Source organism: Notamacropus eugenii, chromosome 2 (genome assembly GCF_028372415.1).
Source record: "Notamacropus eugenii isolate mMacEug1 chromosome 2, mMacEug1.pri_v2, whole genome shotgun sequence".
NCBI lineage: Eukaryota > Metazoa > Chordata > Mammalia > Diprotodontia > Macropodidae > Notamacropus > Notamacropus eugenii.
The window spans coordinates 329,145,669-329,170,832 of NC_092873.1; the positions used below are offsets into that span (position 1 = coordinate 329,145,669).

General features: G+C 38.4%; 1 long non-coding RNA gene across 2 annotated transcripts in view; it reads left to right on the plus strand.

The window, feature by feature from the left end:
• The first annotated feature begins 6,401 nt into the window (after positions 1 to 6,401).
• The window catches only part of LOC140528038 (uncharacterized), a 37,391-nt gene continuing 18,628 nt past the window's right edge, over positions 6,402 to 25,164 (plus strand). The window contains exons 1-3 of one of the 2 annotated variants that reach the window (XR_011975030.1): positions 6,402 to 14,883; positions 15,671 to 15,780; positions 18,422 to 22,075. This is a non-coding gene — a long non-coding RNA (uncharacterized lncRNA). Of the gene's footprint in view, positions 14,884 to 15,670; positions 15,781 to 18,421; positions 22,076 to 25,164 lie in introns of those variants that run through there. The other variant, XR_011975031.1, reaches the window with a different exon arrangement.

Below are 25,164 nucleotides of genomic sequence, written 5' to 3' on the forward strand. Positions count from 1 at the left end.
AACAACAGAAGTGAAAATAGTATGCTTCAATCTATATTCAGACTCCACAGTTCTTTCTCTGGATCTAGATAGCATTTTCCATCATGAGTCTTTTGGAATTGTCTTCAATCATTGTACTGCTGAGAAGAGCCAAGTTTGTCACAGTTGATCATATGATAGTAATTTGACTGTGTATTCAACAACCCCTTATATATTTGATGATCAGTCTCCTTTTCAGATCCCCATGACTTGAAGATATGATCTCTGGATTCATCTAGTTCTAACAGGATGATACAAACCTTGAGGAAACCTTAGTCTTTGCCCTGGAAAGAATTATCCCAGGAGGCCCTCATGTCTGACTGCAAAGACTTGGTGGCTCAGGACTACCGAATGGACTAGTGTTTACCACTAGAGGAGTCAATATAGATAAAGACCTTATATTTCCTATCCCTCAGGACTCTCTTACAGGTCAGGCATGTAGCTAATAGCTCAGTCTTTTGTGTGAACTTGCTAGGATCCCCATCCCTGAGGTTGTTTCCTTGTTATTGGATTAATGGTAGCTAAGGTACAGTTGCTTTATAACTCTGTCATAGCAGAATCCTCTATTTTGAATAGGCCCACCTTAGTAAGGCAGAGAGGCCTTTATTCCCATTATAGTTTTACTAGCACCCCACCTAGTCTGGCCTTCCTTCAATCATTTCCTTTATCAAACTTATGTTTCAAAAGCTACGCATAAATATACACTGTATAGGATAGTGGGCAACCCTCTACCCACTGAATGAATTCATTCCTCCTCCTGCCATTCTCTAAGCAGCTAGTTTCATGGATACCTATATTTACTGATATAATTATATTTACTTTATATATATGAAGTTATATATAATATATTGTTATATATAATAATTATATACATATAATATGTATAATATATGTATAATACATTTAGACACTAGGACTGCCCAGAATTCCTGCTCAATTTCACTAGCAGCTCTCCCAAACTTATACTGTGATGTGGCATGGGAGGCTCATAGCTAAAGCTTGAAGTCACTAGAGAGGCCCTGTCCAGTAAGTGGGATCCAATTGCTTTCCAGGAAGACTGATTATAGGATGTGGGAGGCCATGACTGAGTGGCATAGATCCAATCTACAAAACCCCTCTCCTTTAGGAATTTCACCCCTTCCTTCATTATATCTATGGGGTCAGGTATATGTAACTCCCCATCTTAGCCACCTGAAAAGGAACAAAGTATAGTCTTCATCTTAGACTTCTAACTGACTCAACTAGCTTGAAAATATAAATTTTCTGCAAGATCTCTGAAAGAGGAGCTCTCTGCATTGGCCCCATTTGACCATTTCTTCACCAGTTATTTTTTCCAATGATATTATATACCAATAATATCCATATATATATCAATATATGCCCAAAGGGCTATAAAACTGCATAACATTTGATCCTGCAATACTGATATCAAGTCTGTACCCCAGAGATCAAAGAAAAAGAAAAAAGACATATATACAAAAATATTTCTAGAACAAAAATATTTATAGATAAAGAAAGAATTGGGAATTGAGGAGATGCCCATCAACTGAGGAATGACTGAGCAGGTTGTGGTATACTGTGATGAAGTACTATTGTGCTGTAAGAAATGATGCAGGGATAGCTTCAGAAAAACCTGGTGAGCTTTATGTGGTTGATGGAAAGTGAAGTGAGCAGAACTAGGAGAATATTATACACAGTGACAGCAGCGTGCTTATGATAATTAACTGTGAAAAACTTTGCTACTCTGATCAATAAAGTGATTCACAATATGTTTTGCATGACTTCACATGTATAATGAGTATTGTTTGCTTTTTCAATAGGTGGAGTAGGAGTTGAAAAGAGAAAATTTGGAACTCAAAATGCAAAAAAAAGAATGTTATAAATGAATGAATGAATGAATGAATAAATAAAATTTAAATAAATAAAATTTGAAAGTTAAAAAAAATACAGTCATCCATGACAGTTCCAAAGGACTCATGATGAAAAAGTTATCCACCTCCAGAGAGAGAACTGATGAACTTTCAGTGCAGATTGAAGCATAATTTTTTCTTTCTTTCTTTCTTTTTTTTTGCAACATGACTAATGTGAAAATATGTCTTGCATGACTTCATATGCATAATAGGCATTGTTATTTCTTGCCTTCTCAATGGTTAGGAGAGGTGGTAGAGGGAGGGAGAGAATTTGGAAGTAAAAATAAAATAAAATAAAATAAATTTCTCCCAAGTTCCTCGGTGGTGAAAACCTGTTCACTTATAACCCCTTATGGAGAAATTGTCCCCTCCCAAAGGGTTGGTAACAGAATAAGTGTAGCTCTTGTTAAGTCCTGGGGTGGGTTCTCAGTTCATCCCTATTCACACTGTCATTGCTTTTCCTTCTTGCACTGATTTAAGTGGTTTTCTTATATCTTCCAATGAAACTCCTGGGTTGGAGGCATACTCTCCACCTGTATTCTGACAGCACCTGACTCCATCAGTATCACCCCTTTCTTCTGTGCTATTATTAAATTCATAAATTGACCCTCCAACATTGGGGCATGATCCTTACAAGACAAAAGTGCGTTCACATCTGTCTCTCTGTTGACTGTGCAAAGATTGTTTGCTTTCATTTTCCTTATACTAGTGATCTAGGGATTGTAGCCCTTATAATACTTTTACTTTTTCCTCAGTTCCCTTTAATACCCATCAGGCTAATCCTGTGCAGTCAGTGGGATTCCCTCTCCCCTTATCTCATTGAGAGAATTTGTGTGTAAAGCCAGAAGCATAGCACTTTCACTGTGCAATATTCCAGTATTTGACTATCCAATTACTCAGGCTCCTTTTCCTCTGAATCATCTCCTTCCCCACTTTAACCATGAGATCACTTTAATCCAATCCTGCTAATGTCAGTGTTCTAAGTCAGTTTTAACTCAAGATGGTCCAATGGCTTGGATTTGGGATTGGAACACAATGAGATATTCATGAACCATATAACACCAGGTAAACCACAAATAGGACCTGTGCTCCTAATGTGGTTATTTTATGGGGGAATGTTTTCTTGTCATTTTATTCCCTTGCTATTTCATTACATGATTTTGTTGTGACCTAAGTGTGTCCTTTGACTGAATAGTGAAGTAAATTAGTTGATGGGGCTCATGATCTATATTTTGGAGATGACTCTGGCTCACAAAGGACCTACAACCTGGGATAGATAACTGGAGACCAATATGTGAAGGGCCCAAAACACTACATTTATAAGATTCCATTACGTGTGTAACTCCAGAGATTGTTAGACCTCTACTGATTTTGAGCTACAAGATAAATATCAAATAAGGATATATGAAGTAGTTGCAGAATGCCTACTTTTTGGATTTATCTCTGTTCTTTCACTATTGTCTCTTTCTTTTGCATTAGAGTAACATTATATACATACAAAAATATACAAACAATATATGTGTATGTGTGTGTATATATATGATATATATGTGTGTATACACACACACACACATATATATATGCATGTGTATGGGTATGTATATGTTCTCCAAAGGTATTTGTTTGACAGCATCATGAAAGATGTACTATGTGAAGTCCAAATAAATGATTTCTAATTGCTAAAAAGTTCTTTAAATATTCCTATTTATAAGTGATGTTGTACTAATTCAAATCCAGCCTCAGACACTTACTCTCTGTAAGTGGGCAAGTCACTTAGCTCTGTTTGCTTCAGTTCCGCTCTGTAAAATGAGCTGGAGAAGGAAATGGCAAATTACTCCAGCGTCTTTGCCGAGAAAACCCCAAAATAGGGTCATGAAGAGTTGGATGTGACCGAAACTACTCAACAATAACAACAAAAATTGTACTGATTGTTTTGACAAAGCCTTCTCAGGGGGATACAACAACAAATACGTTGCAACTCATGAGCTTTTCTGTTCTCTGCAGAAGAGGTCCCAACTCTGGCACTCATCAGGACAAGATGGTGAGTATAGGACCCCAAGGCTAAAATTTCTTATTTTCACATAGTACAAAGAATTCTGCTGTCTTTAACTCTAGGACGAGTACTACCAAAATGCCTTTGCTTAGAATGAGATGAATGTTGTCACAATTTGGAAGAGATCTTCCTAGCACTTTTGGGGATGTAATGCAAAAGAGCTAAGTTACAAGGAATTGCACAGGTAAGTAGGATAAACCATGAATAGTTACCCAATTCCTAAGAGTTCTTTTTATCTCTAAATAACTTGAGGAAAGGGGAATGGCTTTGAGGCATGTTCTTTTGGTGAGTGGACAATAAAGTCTTTGCTTGAAGGAGTTGCTGCTTTCCTTTGATAAATTTCTTACAAGCCTCAATTCACAGAAAAGGACAGCATTTGAAGTTTTCAAAGTCCTAACAAACAGACACATCCTTATGTATTTAGCAGGTGGTCTGGCCGTGTGGGGCTATGTTGTGCTGATGAGCCGGGTTGCTAGGGGCTGGTTACTACTCTTTGTCTCTCCCTGGGCTCCTCAAGGGGGTTCAACTTTCTCTCCAGTCATTTCCTAGGCATTTTTCCTGTGGCAAAAAATAAGCAGAAATGACCCTGCTTTCCAATGCAAGCTAATGAGTCACGGCCTCCAACCTGCTAAATTATTAACTCATTCCTTGCTGCACTAGTGTAATATAGCACACAGAGGTTGGAAATGCAATGATTAACCAACTTTTTCCCCCAAAGCTGACATTTTAGATGTGTGAAAAGAAAGTAAATCAGCTCTTAAGAGATGGAGATAAATTTTGGGAAGAATGAAAATATTCCCTTTGATGAGAAATGGAGGGAAAGGAGAAAAGGGAGATGAGGAATTCACTGTTTCAGGAGATTAAATGGCTCCAGGAAAGCTGCACTGATCTGTGCCTCTCCTGAATGGTCTGGTCACACAGCACTGGTGTCTTCCCCCCATTACATTGTTATATATTACTATATAAGCTTTTAAGCTATGTAGATATAAATTGGCAACTAGATGATGTAATGGATAGAATAGCTGGACCTGGAGTCAGGAAGACCTGAGTTCGTATCTGACTTCAGACGTTTACTAGCTGTGTGACCTTAGGCAGGACATTTATTAAAGAAACACTGTCTGCTTCAATTTCCTTATCTGTAAACTGGAGACAACAACAGCACTCCTCCAGGTTGTTGTTGGCTAAAATGAGAAAATATTTGTAAACTGCTTTGCAGATCTTAGAGAACTATATAGATACTAGATATTATTAAATGCTAGGTACAGTTTGAGCTAACTCACCAGTCAAAGGTTTGTTGAAAATCATGTGAAGACAATACTGTATTATGTATTATAGAAAGGGTTTTGTAAATCATCTATAATGCATCATGGCAGTCATACTTAGCTAATGCCAATACAGGTGTACATACATATGGAATGTATACACAGAGGGACAACTCACACTTCCAAAACTGCAAATCGGCAACATCTGGTGAGAGTATCATGCTACCCTCCACTGAACTTGCTATCCACTGATGACTGCTATGTGTTTATCTCTCCTCTTTCCTACCAAAGGCCATACCTCTGCTCTAGCTGACCATCAGCTTTCTAGCTATCTGTGAAGTCATCTTATTATTCCTACTATTTACTAATAGTGGTGTGGTTAGCAAACCTCTCCCTGGCATGGAGGGCTGTGACTCTATTAACCAGCTCTTTCAGTTACCTCCACCATCTGCTGAGTACTTTTCTGGTCAGTAAATCCCTCTCTTCCAAGGAGAGATATGTTTCTTCCAATTTGTTTTTTCAGATTCTTGCTATACCTAAGTTATAGTCCTCAGAGAAGGTGCTGGATTCTATCATCTGGCTACAGGGTGAGCTATGATTAGCAAGCCTCTTCTCTCAGAGAAGGACTATGCTTTTGATTGTGAAGGTATTTCTATATGCCAGGTTATACCAGAAGATAACAGATAAAGTTAGGTTTCTTTTTTCACTTTCTATGTTGACTACTTTCTCTTTGATGGTCTTGTTTGAGTTTCTCAGTTTGAACTCTCATCTGACTCACGTTTAGAAACTTATTTTAGTTGTTAGATTTTGTCATACTCCTCTGTCTAGAAAAAAGAAAATCTCCAGAACTCTGCTTCCTTAAATGGAAAGGTCTTGAGAGATTCTGTGGTGATAAAACTGTTCTAAATCTTTGTCGCCACACCCTATGATACTTCTCTGTCCTATTTGAATAATAGTGATGGTACTGGTTAGTGAAGGTTGAAAAGTCCCACTTTCCTCAGCAACATATCACTCCCAAGTCTCTCTGCATATAATTTTTACCTCCATTTAAGAGACACCTTATCAGAGGGAGCTCTAAAGCTATGATACATAATACATGTATAATTTGATTTAGTTTATATGTATAATACATATAACAATATAAATTAAAATTAAATACATTAAAATTAAAATTTAAAATTAAATGAGTAAAGCAGAAAAGTTCAATATAGTCTGAGTTATAAGAAATTTTCAGACATCTGAGGGCAGCCTCTTTTGTCAAGTTTGGCTTCCAAAAAGAAGCGCAAATGAGGTGGTATTAAATGAAATAGGTCTATCAACTTTTTCCTTTTCAATCCTTAGTTATGTTTTTAAATTATTAGATTCTATATAATTTTATTGACTCTTCATCTTTATGTACAATATAAAGACCAAAATCATTGGACAAATCAAAGGTTAAATTTTTTTAACAATTAAAAGTTTTTTAACAATTCTTGAATGGCTCATTACATTGAGATAGTATTGGCTTCTTGTATTTTACTTGTGGGCCTGGGAATAAACACTCTCCCCACTCTTTTTCCCAACTGAAAAAGAAAGTGATTGAAAACACTGTCCTGAAGAAGCCCTGACTTGGGAGTCATGGAGACAGAAATTGAAAATGAATGGAGATTTTCTCACCTTCCATAGGTGTGTTGCATACTTCCATGTTTCTAAGAATTAGAAAGTTTAATGTCTTGTGATGTCAAGATGACAGGTCTGAAAATGCAATCACTTAGTTTTTCTTCTCTCTGAAAGAGTAGTTTGTAAAGGACAATTGTCCCCAGTTGTACCACATATTGTTGTTAACCCTTTGGGCAGGGAAAAGGGAATTGTTTGCATTCAGCAACCTGAGCTGTTGTGGAAATCATCTGACCTGAAGACAAAACATTACTGTCACACTGCATAGCTAATGAAAATAAAATTGCACTTGGTGAAATTAATCTGTTGCTGTGACTGGAACCAGTCCTGCTTTCTCCTAACAGAGAAAAATAAGTGGAAAAAAAGCCAACTAACTCTGGCAGCAGTTACAAAGAGAGCCTGTTCAAATAGAAGTATAAGGGAATATAAATCCCTCAGTTGCTAAATGGTCAAAGGATATGTTCGGGCATTTTCAGAGGAAGAAATGCAGATTTTCAATAGCCATATGGAAAAAAAATACTCTAAACCACTAATAATTAGAGAAATGCAGATTAAAGCAACTCAATGTTGTTTTATCACTTATCATGATCAGCTAAGTTGATATAAAAGGCAAATGACAAATGCTGGAGGGGGATGTGGGAAGATAAGTACTTTAATGCACTGCTTGTGATTTTGTGGCCAGATCCAACCATTCGGGAAAGCAATTTGGAACTATGCCCCCAAAGCTCTAAAAATGTGCATACCTTTTGATCCAAGGAGAATATTACCAGGTGTGTACCTCAATGAGCTCAAATAAAGAGGAAAAAGACTCATATGTACAAGAATATAGCAGTTCATTTTGTGGGGGCAAAGAGTTGGAGACTGAGAGGGTACCCATCAATGGAGGCATGGCTGAACAAGTTGTGGTGTATGACTGTGATGGAATACTATTGTACTGTAAGAAATGATAAAGAATATGGTTTCAGAAAAACTTGGGAAAACTTACATGGACTGATGCAGACTGAAGTGAGCCAAACCAGGAGAACAAGTTGTGTAACAACAACGTCGTAAGGGTGGTCAGCTTTGATTTAGTAAATCTGATCAACACAATGACCAACTGCGGTTTCAAAGGATTCATGATGAAACCTGTTATTCACCTTCAGATAGAGAGCTGATGGACTCAGAATGCAGCTTGAAGCATATTTTCTTTTCTTTCTTTTAATTTGTTTGGAATATGGAATTTATTTTGCATAACTCTACATATTTATAATAGGTTTTATTTTTCTTGCTTTTTCTGTGGGTGAGAGAGAGAGGAGGAAGGGAAAGAAAAAGGAACTGAATTTTAAAAATTGAATTAAAAAATAAAAGAGAAAATGAAGAATATGTTATACTAATGAGTGGTGATGCTTTGCAGGTATACTTCACTTTGCATGATAGGTATGTTTTAGAATTTTAGAGCAGGAAGGGGTTTTAGGGATCTGCATGCTTATCTACGTGCATGGAAATATGCAAGAATTTTTTACTTGTATAATCCCAGTAATGGCTTCAGGGTTATATTTATGGAGAAGACTACTCTCTCTCTTCTTTCTACTAATGTCAGTGGCTGTCTATATTGCCAGTGGTCAATAAACAATCCAATAAGAGCTTTCCTTGGTTGTCCTATGTTGTGGGTTGACCCAATGATGATTGACAGCTGTCAGTCATTGCCAGCAGACAACCATACTGGATAGCTAACATCAAATTTACGGAAATACGCAGAATTTTCTAGACTGAAGTAGGTGGAACTCATACATATTTTACAAGATGTTGTAGGTAAATACTGGGTTGAAGTCATGGACCTGGGTTTGCCTCTTGGCTTTGTTACGATTTTTGTAACCATGGAAAAATCAGTTAATTTCCCTGAGTCCCAGTTTCTTACTTTGTAAAATGGTGGTGGTAGGAAGGGAGGGTTATGGTCCACATGAGCTTTTAAAGTTCTCTCTAGGTCTAAATCCTATGATCCTTCCAACTCTAAAATCATATGACCCCTGTGATCTTCCTTTTCTTCTTTGCTGTGAGAATTGAGTGAACCACACTGACTCCATCTTGTGACTCAATTCTGAATCTTGCTCAGTTCCCTTTCTATTCACTATGAGTCTAGTTTAATCTCTATCTTGTGGGATCTAAGGACCTAGGTTATATTGGCCAGAAATCCAGTCAGATCCAAAGACTGATGGAAGGAGTTTTCTCACAACTATAAGCAACCCATATGTTTTATCTGAAAATTGGCCTTGTACTGATCAATCAGTTATCCTTTCATTGTTTCTTTGATTGAATACAGATCCTTGGGAAGGAGGGAGTGGGACACCTCTTATTCTGACTCAGAAATTACACCTACTTTCTCTCCCCTTCCCAACTGAGAAAACCCCTAATCTTTCCTCCAATTAGAAATCAGATTACCTAATTTTATTTCCTGGTTTCTATCCTGTTAATTTCTTTATTTTAATGCATAAAAATATCTCTCCCTGTATTCAGAGTCCAGTGACAAGCTGAGGAGTTCTGATCCCAATTTGTTATGCAATTGACATGCATTGCTTAATAAATCAATACGCTTGGAAACACAAACCTTTTTTTCCCTCAGTTATTTTAGACTTCACCTGTTACTGCTTAGTCATTATAAAAAGACTCTCCTGGGTAAAACTCTGACTAACCTGACCTTGCTGAAAAGGCAAAGTGTGTGAGGAATCAGGCTGCTACCCAGAGGGGTGTGCTACATAGATCGTGGTGGTGGTGGTGGGAAAGCAAAAGAACTTCCCCAAGTAGGAGAGCATCTCCAAATGCCCTATCCTGGTTATGACCCTGACTAATACATAATAATTATTTTGTAACATAGGTTCCACTAAGGAAAATGACTTGTCCAGGGAGACACAGGGAGTTAGTGACTGAGTTGGCACAGGCAGCTGTCCATGGTACAACGTATGGGGTGCTGGACTTGGAATCAGAAAGTTTAGATCCTAGTGCAGACATTTGGGACCTGTTTTAGCCTGGGCAAATCAATTATTCCCCTAGCTTCAGTCTCCTCATCTATAAAATAAGGGTAATAATAGTAGCTTTCTCCAAGGATTGTTGTGAAGATCAAATGAGAATATATGTAAAGTTCTTTAATCTTAAGGTACCATATAAATTCTGGTGATTATTATATTATCATAAAATGTATAATATATATATATATATTAGTAATGGGACACAAGTCTCAGAACTCTGAGTTCAATGCTTTTTGCACTCTATGACACTACCTCTCAAACCATAAACCAAACCATGTTTTTTGTAAGTTCTGTATCTATTGAAGGTCTTGTTTCCCATAAGGACTATAGGATCATGATAGTTTCCAATTTACTTTGTTTCTTGCATGACCTGTATAATTTGGATTTGGATGTAATGTCACATACAGGAGAAGCATGAAGAGTTTTGCAAGACAAAGACAGGGAGACAGAGAAACAACAGCCAAGACTAATACACAGCTGCACCTGTCCCCATGTAGTTGTCAGCACTAGATTTGTAACAGTCAGATGGTGTCCTATGGTGTTAGCCTCTGGGGCTTTTGAAGAAGGTCCTTTCTCAGTGCTAGGGTTTTGGCAGGTATGTGTAGGAGTGAGATGCTGGAGTGGAGCTCTTAGGACCCTGAAATCAATGATTCTGCTGCTCTATTTGCCAAGATAGTTGGTAGTGCAGTGGATCCTGGAATCAGGAAGATATGAATTCAAATCCAGCCTCTGACACTTACCAACCATGTGATCCTAGGCAAATCACTTAACATCTGTTTGTCTCAGTTTCCTCAACTGTAAAATGGGGATAATAATAGCACCTATCTCACAAGGTTGTTGTAAAGATCAAATGATATAATACTTGTAAAAAGTGCTTAGTGCAGTACGCAACACACATACACACACACACACACATATATATGTATATATCTATATGTATCATTTCAATAAGAATTACCAAAATAAACAGAATTCTCCAGTCTTGTTGGGGATAGCAGCTGCCTTTCTAAAGGCAAGATCTAGCCATGTCACCACCTAGGGGTTCATTGAGCTCCAGTGATTCCCTATGTCCTTCAAGAACAAATACAAAATTATCTGGCATTTAAATCTTTTTCATAACCTGGTCCCTATCTACCTTTCCAGTGTAATTATGCTTTACTGTACACACACACACACACACACACACACACACACACACACACTGATCCAGTTCTAGTTCCATTGGCCTACTTGTATTTCCTCACATAGATACTGTCTCCCATCTCCTTCCCTTTGCATTGGGAGTTTCCTCATGACTTTGAAGGCTCTGCCCCCTTACTCCTTACCTCTTGGTTTTCCTGGCTTCTTTCAAGACAGCTCAAATCCCATCTTAAGCAGTAGGCCTTTCCTGGTTCTCCCAGCACCTTCCCCTCTCATGTTAACTTCGATTTTTCTGTATATATCTTGTATTTGAATAACTACTTATATGCTGTTTCCTCTGTTAGAAAGAACATGTTCCGTTTTTGCCTTTCTTTGTAAACCAAGGGCTTAGTATGGTGTCTGAAAGTGCTTACTAAATGTCTTTTTTGACTGATTATCTGTTGTTTATTAACTATCTGGTCTCATTCTCACTTTACTAGAGGACAGAAAATCTCTTATAAGGTACTTAATTTTTTGGTTGGCTTTCACGCTCTGGGAGGAATCAGACTCTAACCTGATAGGCACATTTTGTTTTGGATGGTTGGATTTGGGAAAAGTTCAGAATGCTTTTTTCTGTGATTAACAGTGGTAAATGGTTTTTTAAAAATTTTTTGCCACATTTTAAATTATTCTAATTAAAGTACTTGTTTAATCATGACTTCAAGTTTGGTGACTGAAGCAACAGTGGACATTGAAGGAAGAGGAGGTACAAGTAAGTGGGGGGCTGTGCTGATGAGTGACATGAGATTGACAGATCCTCCAAGAGACAGGAGCCTGATGCATAGTGATAAAAGGTGGATTGCTAGGTGATTGACAGTCAACTGCCCTTTGGTCCTGACTGCTAATGTGACCAACCTGTTGTGTTCAAAATGTACTGGAAAGATTGTTATTTGAAGGAAATTTACAGAAAATCTTTTCCAGAGAGCTTGCTGTAGTGGCCAAAGTGCTGGACATGGGAAATCAAGAAGACTTGAGCTCAAATCTGACCTCAGTGTCCAACTCTTCATGACTCCATTTAGGGTTTTCTTGGAAAAGATACTGAAGCAGTTTGCCAGTTCCTTCTCCAGTTCATTTTACAGGTGAGGAAACTAAGGCAAATAGGGTCTGAGGTCAGATTTGAACTCAGATCCTCCAGACTCCAGACCCAGTGCTCTATACACTGTGGCAACTCACTATCCTATCCAAACTCACATGTTTACTAGCTATGAGACTCTGGGAAAGTCACTTAACTATCTCAACCTCAGTTTCCTTAACTCTAAAAGAAGGATAATTATATCAACTACCTCATACTGTTATTTTAAGGATTAAATATGATATTTATAAAGAATCCTCTTGTAATGTAAGGGAAGACCCTTTCCATCTATTTGTTTTATAAATTTGTATTTTCCTGTATCAGGTTTTCTTAAAGCAGAACCTTCTTGCACTGAGAGAAAAACAGTGAAGGTACCAGGGGCAAAAAAACCAATGCCTCAGAAGGGCTATTTGTCCCTGAAATCATGAGAGAAAAAAATGGTCTCTTAGTCTGTGGGGAGTAAATGTTAATTCTTACTGAAGACCAGAAATGATATTCATTGTGATTAAGACCTTGTTAGTCATGGAGAGACAGAAGATGAAATACGTTGTGGCTTAGCCATGGTAACCCTAAAAAGTCACTGTGAATGGTAGGTCTCAGTTGAGTTTCCTTTGAACTAACTGGCTTTGACAGAGTTAAATATGGTCTAACGCTGGGCCTTTCTGAGGGGTCAGCATTTAGTTCTTTTAAATAAAAGTTCTGTTGTTATATTTTGTTTTTATGCTATAATCACTTTCTTTTAAGCCCTATTTCACCCTTAACTTTGAACCCTAGCAAAGAAGAATCTTTAAACAGACTATACATATCACATTCCATATTTGTAGCCCCCTACCTTTTTACTAAGCTCTTAGACTGAGATTGGTCATTTAACTAGAGTTCGTTTGTCTTTTAGTATGTTTTTCATTTGTAATATTGTAGTCATTGTGCAAATTGTTTTCTGAGTTCTGCTTACTTTACTCTGCTTTAGGTCATAGAATCCTCCCCTTGTTTCATTGTGTAAGGCATGTGTGCCCGTAAGAAGGTATGTATGTTCTCATGGGTCATCTAAATTCAGCTTCTGAGAGACACTGCTAGCTGTTATATGAAGTCCTGTGGAGACAAGAACCAGCAATATAGCTGGGTAGGGGGGAAAGCCCATGGAAAATCGATGGGTGGGAGCTTTTTTCTCCAGCCTCCAAAGGGTCACTGGACTAGAATTAAGTTAGCAAGTCTTCATCCTCCAAAATATTGCTAGTCCAAGGATATTCAGTCATTTTTTAGTCATGTCCGACTCCATCTGAGGTTTTCTCATCAGAGTTACTGGAGTGGTTTGCCATTTCCTTCTCCAGATTATGTTATAGGTGAGGAACTAAAGCAAACAGGGTTACATGCTTGTCCAGCATTACAAAGCTAGTAAATTTCTTAGGCCAAATTTGAACTCAGATCCTCCTGACTCTGGGATGGTGCTCTATCTATCGGGTGTAAAGCAAAAAGTTGCACCTCTCCTCCTATTGCCCACTACCCTTCCTCTCCTTCTTCCCCCTCCCACCTCTCCTCTGCTTATTCTCCCTTTTCTCCTAGAATAAGTCTGAACTTAGGAAGAGTTCAGTGAAACACACTCCCAGCACCTGTAGAGTTGAATGGGACACTGAGAGGTTATGGGAGTTGCCTAAAGTCCCATAGTATTCTTCAAAGTCAGGACAAGAACCCAAGTCTTCCTGGCTCCAAGACTAGCTTTCTATCTACTATACCACACTGACTCTCAAACAGGTAGGAGAAGCAAAAACTAGGAAAGCAAGGAAACGACCATCTTTAAACAAGGGACTGGAAAGTAAGGAGGTGCCCACCAACTGGGGAATAATCTCTATTGAAGAAAGTACATTGGTGGATGTGCTTTATGATCCAGCCTGTAAAACTTTGACCACTGCATTGATCTGAGTTGTGAAGTCTTTAAATTTCTATTAAGTAGTTGTGGTATTTTATTAATTTTTCTCCCAGTTCTCTTTATTGACTCTGTATCAGTTTATACAAGCCTTCTCAAATTTACATAAATTTTCTTAGTTGCCATTTCTCATATGACACAACTATATTCCATTATATTCATGAACTGCAATTTTTTTCTACCTCCAATTTATGGACACACAAAAGTATGTGGTTCTAAAAGTAGAAACTTATGTAACCTTACTAAGGGTCATGACAGCCAGCCATGACTTGGCCAGCAACTGGGGTCAGTCACTTCTGAGAACTAGAAGGCTGTGTGTGTGTGTGTGTGTGTGTGTGTGTGCGCGCGCACAAGAGAATGAAGCTCTCTGGCCGTGCTTGGATCAGTAGCTATGACTACATCTAAACAAATGGGTTTGACAACTATGTCTTATTTGTCCTTCCAAATTAACCCAGAATAAGACCAGCTGTGGAGGTAGGAACCCTGTAGGGAAATGACTACTTCCCTCTACATTTGTGATAGAGGTGCGGAAGGATTTTCTGACAAGACTGCTGGTGTGGATGCACAGGGAACTCACCAATTTATATTTTAAAAGTAAATGACAAAAGATGTATGCAAGGCTAGATAACAGAGCAGAAATATTAGAGTGTCATGGTCCTTTAAAAATACTATCAGGAGTGCTGAAGCTCACCTGAGGATGGCGAGGGAAGCTAAAGACATAAACAAAACTAACTCAGTTTTATTTTATTTTCAGTTCTGCATTTTGTCCTACAACTATTGAAAAAGCAAGAAAAATAAAACCAATTACAAGTAAGTATAGCAGTACAAAACACAAATTCCCTCATTAGCCATATCCAAAAAAGGAGAAAAGAAAATATGTTTTAATCTTCACTCTGAGTTAATCAGCTCTCTGTCTAGAGGTTTCATCTTGAGTCTCTAGGAACTGTGATTGGTCATTGTTGTTATAAGAGTTGCTAAGTTTTTCAAAGTTGAACATCTTTACAATACTGTTATTAACTATATAAACTATGCTCCTAGTTCTGCTTTCCTTCACTCTGCATCAATTCACAAGTCTTTCTAGGTTTTTCTGAAACTATCCTTTTCATCATTTTTCATACCACACATAATATTCCATCACATTCATATACCATAACTAGATTGGCTATCCCCCAATTGATAGGTACCTCCTCAGTCTCCAGTTTTTTGACACCATAAAAAGAGGTACTATAAGTATTTTTGTACATATGACTCCTTTCCATCTTTCTTTGATCTCTTTGGTATTACTAGTGGTATCTCTGTGGCTCTGAATCCAGTAACTCAGTTCTAGCATTTAAGCCCACATATAAGCCTAAAGTGGAATATCCAGTGCAGATGACCCAGAACAAAGGGTAGCCAAAAATTTAATCATTCTGAAATTGCAGAACCTCATCAGGTTAATAGTGGCTTCTGAAAAAGATCTTGGGTTTTTAGTAGTCCATAAGTTCAATATGAGTCAGAAGAGTGATGTGGCAACCTATGTGATCTTGGGTTGCGTTAAGAGAGTGATGACTTCCAGAAGTAGGGATATGATAATCACATTGCACTTTGCTCTCATCAGACCTCATCTGGAGTATTATCCACACACACAAGCCTATTTTTAAGCAACAAACAAGAGGAATTAATGATCCTAACGTACCACAGCTTAAGAAGGACATTGATATCACTTCCGTAAGTTTTAAATTTTCTCCCCCTCTCTTCCTTCTCCTTCCCCAAGATGGAATGCAATCTGATATAAGCTCTACATATACATTCTTATTAAGCATATTTTCACATTAGTCATGTTGTATGGAAGAATTAGAAAGAATGGGAGGAACCATGAGAAAGAAAAACATATAACAAAGCAAAACAAAAAAGAAAATAGTTTGCTTCTACATTGACTCCACATTTCTTTTTCTGGGTGTGGATGTGGAATTGTTTTAGGTCCTTGTATTACTGAGAAGAGCTAAGTCTATCAAAGTCACACTGGCTGTTACTGTGTTCAATGTTCTCCTGGTTCTGCTCACTTCATTCAGCATCAGTTCATATAAGTCCTTCCAGGTTTTTCTGAAGTCTGGCTGTTCATTTTTTACAGCAAAATAGTATTCCATTACATTCATATACCACAACTTGTTTAACCATTCCCCAGTTGATGAGCATCCCCTCGATTTACAGTTCTTGTTCACCATAAAGAGAACTGCTATAAATATTTTTGTACATTTGAGATCTTTTCCCATTTTTATGATCTTTTTGGGATACAGTCCTAGAAACAATACTGCTGGGTTAAAAGGTATGTACATAGCCCTTTGGGCATAGTTCCAAATTGCTCTCCAGAATGATTGGCTCAGCTCACAGATCCACCAACAATGTGTTAGTGTTCCAATTTTCCCACATCTTTTAGAGGAGTACAATCTTGATGGTGATGAACCTTAATTAAGTTCATGTCCCATGAGAATCATTTAGAAAAATCTGTGCACACTTAGTCTGGAGAAGAGGAACATGATAATTGTGTCCAAGTATTTGAAGAGCTGTTATTTGGAGAAGAGATCTGTTTAGAACCATAAGACAGAACTGGGGCAATGGGCAGAAATGACAAAGAGGCTAATTTAGTGTCAATTGCAAGTAAACTTTCCAAACAATTACATCTATGGACTAGGCAACTCCATGGTGTAGAATGTTCCCCTTCCTTCATGTAGTGACATCAGATGGAAAATTTTCAGGTATGTTATAGAGGGGGTTGCTTGCCTCTGTGGGTCAGACAAGATGACCACTGAGGGCTCTTCCAACTTTCACATTCTGTGATTCCTTTATCAGCAATTATTCCATGACTTCTAGTCTTTATTAGAGAGCTAAGGACACTGAAAGGGTAAGTGACTCGCAGAGGGTCACACATCCATTATGTCTTAGAGGCAGGTTTTGAACCTAGTTCTTCTTAACTCAAAGAAAAGTCCCCTCTCCATTGTCCACTATAATACACTGACTAGACAAGGACTGAAAGCAAAGCAGCTAATAGGAAAAGGCAGTGTCATAGTAGTCATGGATTGTCATTGTTTCCTAATTATGTGAAGTGTAAAAATTGATTATTTAAGGAACAATTTCCATTATTTCCTAATATAAAACATCAGGAAGAGCTGCTAGGATGGATTAAGAGTCAGAAGGCTGATGAAGCATTTAATTCATTTCATAAGCCCTTCTGTTCTTTAGAAAATGAGATCATTTCTTTATTTCATACTGATAGTCTATCTGGGTATACTTTACATCATGAGTATCTTATGTGGATAGAGGGTGAGGCTACTTCCAAGGGTAATGGGAATTTTTGGTGAATTGTCAATAAAAAAAAATGCTCCCTATGCACTTTTTATGAAGGGTTGAAGGAATAGCAATGGTATGATGACCAATGGTCATTTATTATGGAAATACTCTGGGATCACTATCCAATTTCAAATTGGATAGCATGCCAGTTGAATAGTATATCAGCAGATTATACTGTCTAATTTGATATTGGACAGTATAAACTACTGGTATACTAATCAAAATTCTGAGAAATAACTTGATAGAAGTTGCTGTTATATTAAAGCAGAAGTGAGGCAAAATCTCCCACAATAGTTATAAGAAAGCAGGAATAAAATTTGCTTTATGTTTGGTAAGCAAAACATGAGGCCACAAGTGGTTTTACTTCAGAGAAAAATATTAACTCAATATGCAGGTGTAAGATGTGTTGCCCATGTAAGTTATGTATAAGTTGATATAGGCTGCATGAAGGTATAAACAGAGAGTTGTAGAATCTTACCCATTCTTCTCCCAGGTAAACTTTGATTCCAGCCAAGAATGTAGGAGGAGATCGAGTCTATGAACCTGACCTGCTCTGCTTTCTTCAGAGAGATGATACCAGAATATAATTACATCTATCAGATTCCCTAAATACTGTTAGCCTAGAGAAAATAATTAGGTTCACACTGATTTTCCTCATCATTATCCCTTCATGAGAGGAATGCCCCAAGTTATTTCTGAAGGCTTGACTCCCTACCCACCAAATATCAATTACACAAAGACCATTATAGTAGTGAAAAGTGAATAAACACATTCACTCAAGCCAATGGAAAACAGAAATTAGAGAAATTGTACAGATGAGCTGTGCCATGTTATATACAGAATGAATGAGCTTTCCCACTGGGAACAAGCTATCTCAGTTCAAGTAAAAGAAAGTCTTCAATTTCATTCAAGGGAAAATTCCCTAAAATCTCTGGTGCTCAAAGCTTGCAAGGTAGCTGCAATGCTCAAAGCACTCTTCCTTCTAGGTGATAGCTTCTCTCCAGTCTTTCTTTCCTTCTAGGAATCTCTCCATGATAAAAGCCCAGAACCACATGTATCCTTTCTTGAAGCTTGAAATCAGAAGAAGCAGTGAGTGAAGCTTTCTCAAGTTTTCATCATTTTTTCCACCAATAAGGAGAGACTTATGCAAATATGTTGGATTGAGAGCTGGGTTACATAAGTAAAAAGAATTGCTATAATCCATATTGAATGTTTTTAAAAATTTTATTCTACTTAGGACTCTCCAAATTGGGGTTTGCACCTGTAGTTTCAGTATCTAACATCATAGTAGTAGTAATAATTGTAGTAATAGGCTGGAGAACATTTAATTATAAAGAGTAATAATAGCTGGATAATGACTTGTCCCAGGACCATCTATATCTGAATCCCATTTAGAAAGAGAATGAGACAATAAGACCCCCCACCAAGCCCAAACCATAGTCTATGTTGTGTCGTTGTTGCTGTTCCTTCTTCATTCTTGGACCAATGACATTGCAAGGGAGATGTCTTGATTGGTGGGTGAATTGGATTTAAGTGAAGCAGAGCTGCACAGAGTTGTGGGAGGGTGAGGCAGTGGCATTATATGGGAATGACACCTTGACAAAATCAGGGTGATGCACAACAGGGACTCTCTGTGCCCTGAGACTGGTGTGAAATACTGACGGAAACCTTAAAATGCTGTTCAACTGGGCTCTGGTGATACCATTGATTGGTATCTTAGTGTGAGGGCAGATAGGTGGTGCAGTGGATAGAGCACCAGTGCAGGAGTCAGGAGGACCTGAGTTCAAATCTCACCTCAGACACTTGACACTCACTAGCTGTGTGATCTTGGGCAAGTCACTTACCCCAATTGCCTCATCTTGGGTCATCTCCAGTCATCCTGATAAATATCTGGCCACTGGATTCAGATGGCTCTGGAAGAGAAGTGAGGCTGGAGACCTGCACACCCCTCCCTCACTCAAAACTAAGTCAAACACAAGTCATGTTATCATTTCTCTGATGGCATGGTCTTCTTTGGCAACGAAGGATGAACACATCTTAGTGTGATAAGACTGCTCCTATGAATCTAAGAAAAAGATAGAATGACATCAAGTTGTAGACTGTTTCCATCAGAAATCATCGTGATGATTGACTTGACATGAAATACATCAGAGCAAGAGGGAAGTATGCCTTCATTTTTGTATACCACAAAAAATGCAAGATACATTGAAATAAAACAGAAATATGAATGCCTCATCTGTTGGGAATGCTTCAGTACAGAAAGCACTAAAGTGGGAAAACCACAAGTCTTAATGAAACAGACTAAAGACATGAAGATTTTCATTATGTTCTAGGACTAGATCAACAAAATTGGAAATGAATCCCATTAGTTACAGGTTAGGGTTTCCCACTGCTCTTTGTCCATAGTACTCATAGCTCTGTCATTTGAAAATGCATTACCAACCAGTGCAGGGCAATTAAAAAAATCATTCTTAAGACTGGAATAGACTAAAAAATGAGATTAAATTGAAGAGCTAGTAAAATTTGAAGAGGGAAAAGTTGAAGACCCTTAGTATCATGTATAAAAAAAATCGAGGAGGAGCCAAGATGGTGGAGTAGAAAGATATGCATATACTAGCTCCTAACCCACAGCCCATAAAATACCTGTAAAGAAGAACTCCCAACAAATTCAGGAGCAGCAGAAGCCACAGAACAATGGAGTGGAGATGTCTGTTCCAGAGAGACCTGAAAAACTGACACAAAAGGTCCGTCGCGCACCTGACCCTGAGCAGAGCCCAGCCCTGCCTTGGCTGTGCAGCGCCGAGAGGAGCAGATTCAGCAAGAGGGTCTTTTCAGCTTGCCGAGAGGGGAGCAGGGTGTCTCCATAACTCAGGCCCCCTTGGGAGGCAGCAGCAGAGGCAGTAGCAGACAGGGGCTCCCAAAGCAGGCAGGAGCTCGGATCCATTGTTGAAGGTCTCCACATAAACCCCCTGAGGGAACTGAGCCCCGTGTGGTAGCCCTGCCCCCACCCAGAGCCCTAAGGCTGGGAAGCAGCATTTGAATCTCAGACCCCAAGCACTAACTGGGCAGATCTGGAGGCCAGATGGGTGTGGAGAGGAAACTTAGAAGTCAAGTAACTGGCTGGGAAAATGCCCAGAAAAGGGAAAAAAAACAAGACCATAGAAGGTTAGTTTCTTGGTGAACAGATATTTCCTCCCTTCCTTTCTGATGAGGAAGAACAATGCTTACCATCAGGGAAGACATAGAAATCAAGGCTTCTGTATCCCAAACATCCAAAATAAATATTCAATGGGCTCAGGTCATGGAAGAGCTCAAAAAGGATTTTGAAAATCAAGTAAGAAAGGTGGAGGAAAAACTGGGAAGAGAAATGAGAGAGATGCAAGAAAAGCATGAAAAGCAGGTCAACATCTTGCTACAGGAGACCCAAAACAATGCTGAAGAAAATAACACCTTGAAAAATAGGCTAACTCAATTGGCAAAAGAGGTTCAAAAAGTCAATGAGGAGAAGAATGCTTTAAAAAGCAGAATTAGCCAAATGGAAAAGGAGGTTCAAAAGCTCACTGAAGAAAATATTTCTTTCAAAATTAGAATGGAACAGATGGAGGCTAATTAATGACTTTAGGAGAAACCAAGAAATCACAAAACAAAACCAAAAGAATGAAAAAATGGAAGATAATGTGAAATATCTCACTGGAAAAACAACTGGGGGGGGGCGGAGCCAAGATGGCGGAGTAGAAAGACTCACATACACATAGCTCCGAACCCACAACCCATAGAACATCTGTAAAAAGGAACCCACGGCGAATTCTGGAGCAGCAGAGGCCACAGAATAGTGGAGCAAAGGAGATTTCTGTTCCAGAGGGACCTGCTGAAGAAAATAACACCCTGAAAAATAGGCTAACTCAATTGGCAAAGGAGGTTCAAGAAGCCAATGAGGAGAAGAATGCTTTATGAGAAACCAAGAAATCACAAAACAAAACCAAAAGAATGAAAAAATGGAAGATAATGTGAGATATCTCATTGGAAAAACAACTGACCTGGAAAATAGATCCAGGAGAGACAATTTAAAAATTATGGGCCTACCTGAAAGCCATGATCAAAAAAAGAGCCTAGACATCATCTTTCATGAAATTATCAAGGAAAACTGCCCTAATATTGTAGAATCAGAGGGCAAAATAAATATTGAAAGAATCCTACATTACATTCCTACATGTAAAGACAATATTTGTAACTCTTGAAACTTTTCAGTATCTGGGTAGTTGGTGGGATTACACACACACACACACACACACACACACACACACACACACACACACACATACACACACATACACACGCATGCACATACACACGCATGCACACACACACAGAGACAGAGAGCACAGAGTGAATTGAATAGGATGGAATCATATCTTAAAAAAATGAAATTAAGCGGTGAGAGAGAAATATATTGGGAGGAGAAAGGGAGAAATGGAATGGGGCAAATTATCTCTCATAAAAGAGGCAAGTAAAAGACTTTTTCAGTGGAGGGAAAAAGAGGAGAGGTGAGCGAAAAACATGAAGTTTACTTTCATCACATTCCACTAAAGGAAGGAACAAAATGCACATTCATTTTGGTATGAAAACCTATCTTACAGTACAGGAAAGTGGGGGAGAAGGGGATAAGCAGGGTAGGGGGGATGATGGAAGGGAGGGCAATGGGAGGAGGGAGCAATTTGAAGTCAACACTCTTGGGGAAGGACAGGATCAAAAGAGAGAATAGAAGCAATGGGGGGCAGGATAGCATGAAGGGAAATATAGTTAGTCTTACACAACATGACTATTATGGAAGTCATTTGCAAAACTACACAGATATGGCCTGTATTGAATTGCTTGCCTTCCCAAAGGGAATGGGTGGGGAGGGAGGGATGAACTCAAAGTTTTAGGAACAACTGTTGAGTACTGTTCTTACTACTTGTAAATAAGAAATACAGGTAATGGGGTATAGAAAGTTATCTGGCCCTACAGGACAAAAGAGAAGATGGGGACAAGGGAAGGGAGGGATGTTAGAAGAGAGGGCAGATTGGTGATAAGGGCAATTAGAATGCTTGGTGTTTTGGAGTAGGGGTAGGGGACAAATGGGGTGAAAATTTGGAACCCGAAGTTTTGTGAAAATGAATGTTAAAAGTTAAATAAATAAATTAAATAAAAAAAAAAATCAACCCTTGAAAATCCAGGATCTAATCATGGAAAATAGGGCAAGAACAAGATATTAAAATAACTATGAAACTGGTCATTCCAGTTGATCTCTTTATGAGGTGTGAACAAGTTCCAGTAGTTATTTAGTAAGGGAGAAATGCCATAGGACAAAAAGGAAAATAAATATCCCTTTATAAAATAAATATCCCTTTTATAAAAACATAAAGAAAGAAGGAAGGAAGAGGAAGAAAAGGAAGGCAGGGAAGGAGAGAGGAAAGAAGGAAGGGAGGAAAGGGAGGGAAGAAGGGAGGAAGGAAGAAAGGGAAGGAGGGAGGAAGGAAGGGAAGAAAGGAGAGAAGTAGGAAAAAGGGAAAGAAGAAAAGGAAAGGAAAAGAAGGAAAGGAGGAAGGTAAAGAGGCAGGGAGGGAAGAAGGAAGGAAAGGAGAGAGGGAGAAAGGGGAGAAATAAGGAATAAGGAAGGGAGGAAAAGAAATATATTCATTATGGTCAAGTTGACACAGAGACTAGAATGCTGAAAATTGGAAAAATTATTTTTTAGTCATTAAAACTCACTTTTTCATTCAAGGCTATACCAAAACCCCAGTTAGAAGTCCAGGTGAATCTGTAGAATCTGAGCATCATCATCAGATTGTTTTAGGGATTTTTTTTTTACTTCTAAGAAGTCCCAAAATCTTAACCCATTCAAAGAATAATGAATTCTGATAAATATATTGCTGTAGCAAGAAATGGAATTGTTCTGGATTACAGAAATTTCAAAATGAAGATAGAATACTACAATAAGCCTGTCATACACCATGAAAGGTAAAGAAATTTTATCCAAGATATAGAGCCAAATAAATTTCAATGGCCTGAGAACTCAGCTGATTTGCTTCCCATTGAAAACCCTTAGCTTATAATCAAGGTCAGATCTGAAAAAGAAAAAGGTAGGAGGCCTTTTTTCCCCAGTGGAACACATAATATCTAATGTGTGGCTTCATGATGAAACACGTATGTTAAATCGTGTGAATTCAATGCTGCATCATATAAAACATCTTATTGCAGTGAAAGGACATAATGTACATTAAAATTAAAATGTAGAGAGCTGTAAGGTTTATTATATGCCAATAGATTCAATTATTTTACTTTGTCCCAGTTAATTTGCATACCACTTTAGCCAGATCTCACTTTTCTTAGTGGAAGATATCATGCATCTATAACTGAAAGATAAGAACACCAGCAATGCCTCCAAATGCAGACCAATGATGCTTTCATGTCATGTCCAGGTAATTGTGAATAACAGTTTTGCCTCTGATGAGACTTTGCATCTGGTACAGTTCGTTTGTTGAATTCTCAAGAAAATGTTAAGATTTGTATTTGCATCGTGGGGATTTGTTGTCTGTAAGTTTTAAAATCCTGACAAGCAATTAGAGGTCCCCTGGAAGGTCCCCTTTAGGAATCATTTGTCAGAAATTTGACAGCTCTACTTGTCTCTGACCAGCAGGCAAATGCAAGGATGACCTGTTGCTAGGACCTAGCTGACTGAAATGACTCCATGTTTGATTTACCCTGGAAAATTCTTATGTACCTCAGTAGCTGGTTTAAGGTAGCTTCATTTAGGCAAGGCCTGACTTCATCTAATCCATGTTTGAAAAGTATGCAAGGCTCTTCTGATTATAACCAGTTTAACAAACTTTTCTAATCACATTTCCCTTTGCAGTCTATGGTGGAGAGTGCTGGGTCCACAGTCCGACCATTTACTGATTGGCTGCCTTTAAAACTCCCCTCAGTACTTGAGAATCTGCTCAGTAAGAGCAGTCAGATAAAAGGACAGGGCTTTTGATGGGGATATGTATCTTATGCCATGACACCATCTGTTCCTGCCCAAGAGACTGAAGGGCTGGGAAGCTGCACGCTTGCATGTCTGTGAATAATAAATTCTCCTGTTTAGTCAACTAGGTGGAATAGTGGGGTAGAACACTGAGCCTAGAATCAGAAAGTCTCCTTTTCCTGAGTTCAAATCTTTCCTCAGACACTTACCAGCTGTGTGTGACCCTGAGCAAGTCACTTAACCCTGTTTGCCTCAGTTTCTTCATCTGTAAAATGAGCTAGAGAAAGAAATAGCAAACCACTCTAGTATCTTTGCCAAGAAAACCCCAAATGGGATCATGAAGAGTTGGACACAACCACATGACAACAGCACTTGTGATACTTGAACGTTGTCTATCATCGCGGGACCTCACCTATGATCTCACAGAAGCAATGCACAGACTCACAATTAGCACATGTCAACAAAGTCATTAAAAGTAGCACATTTTCTTTATGATTCAACCTTAAGATTAAAGCTGTTGTGAAAAATAAGAAAGTTCAGACATGCATTCCATCTCTTGTACACTCTTAGAACCAAATAATTATAGATTCAGAGCAGAACTGGAAGGAATCATGTGTGTTATTTAGTGCAGACCCAGTTTTTTACAAATGAAGTGAGCCCCAGAGAAGTTGTGTCTTGCCAAAGATCACACAAATAGTAGTAGCATAGTTGACATTTGACCCCAAATCCTTGGCTCCAAATTCAGAGATCTTTTCAAG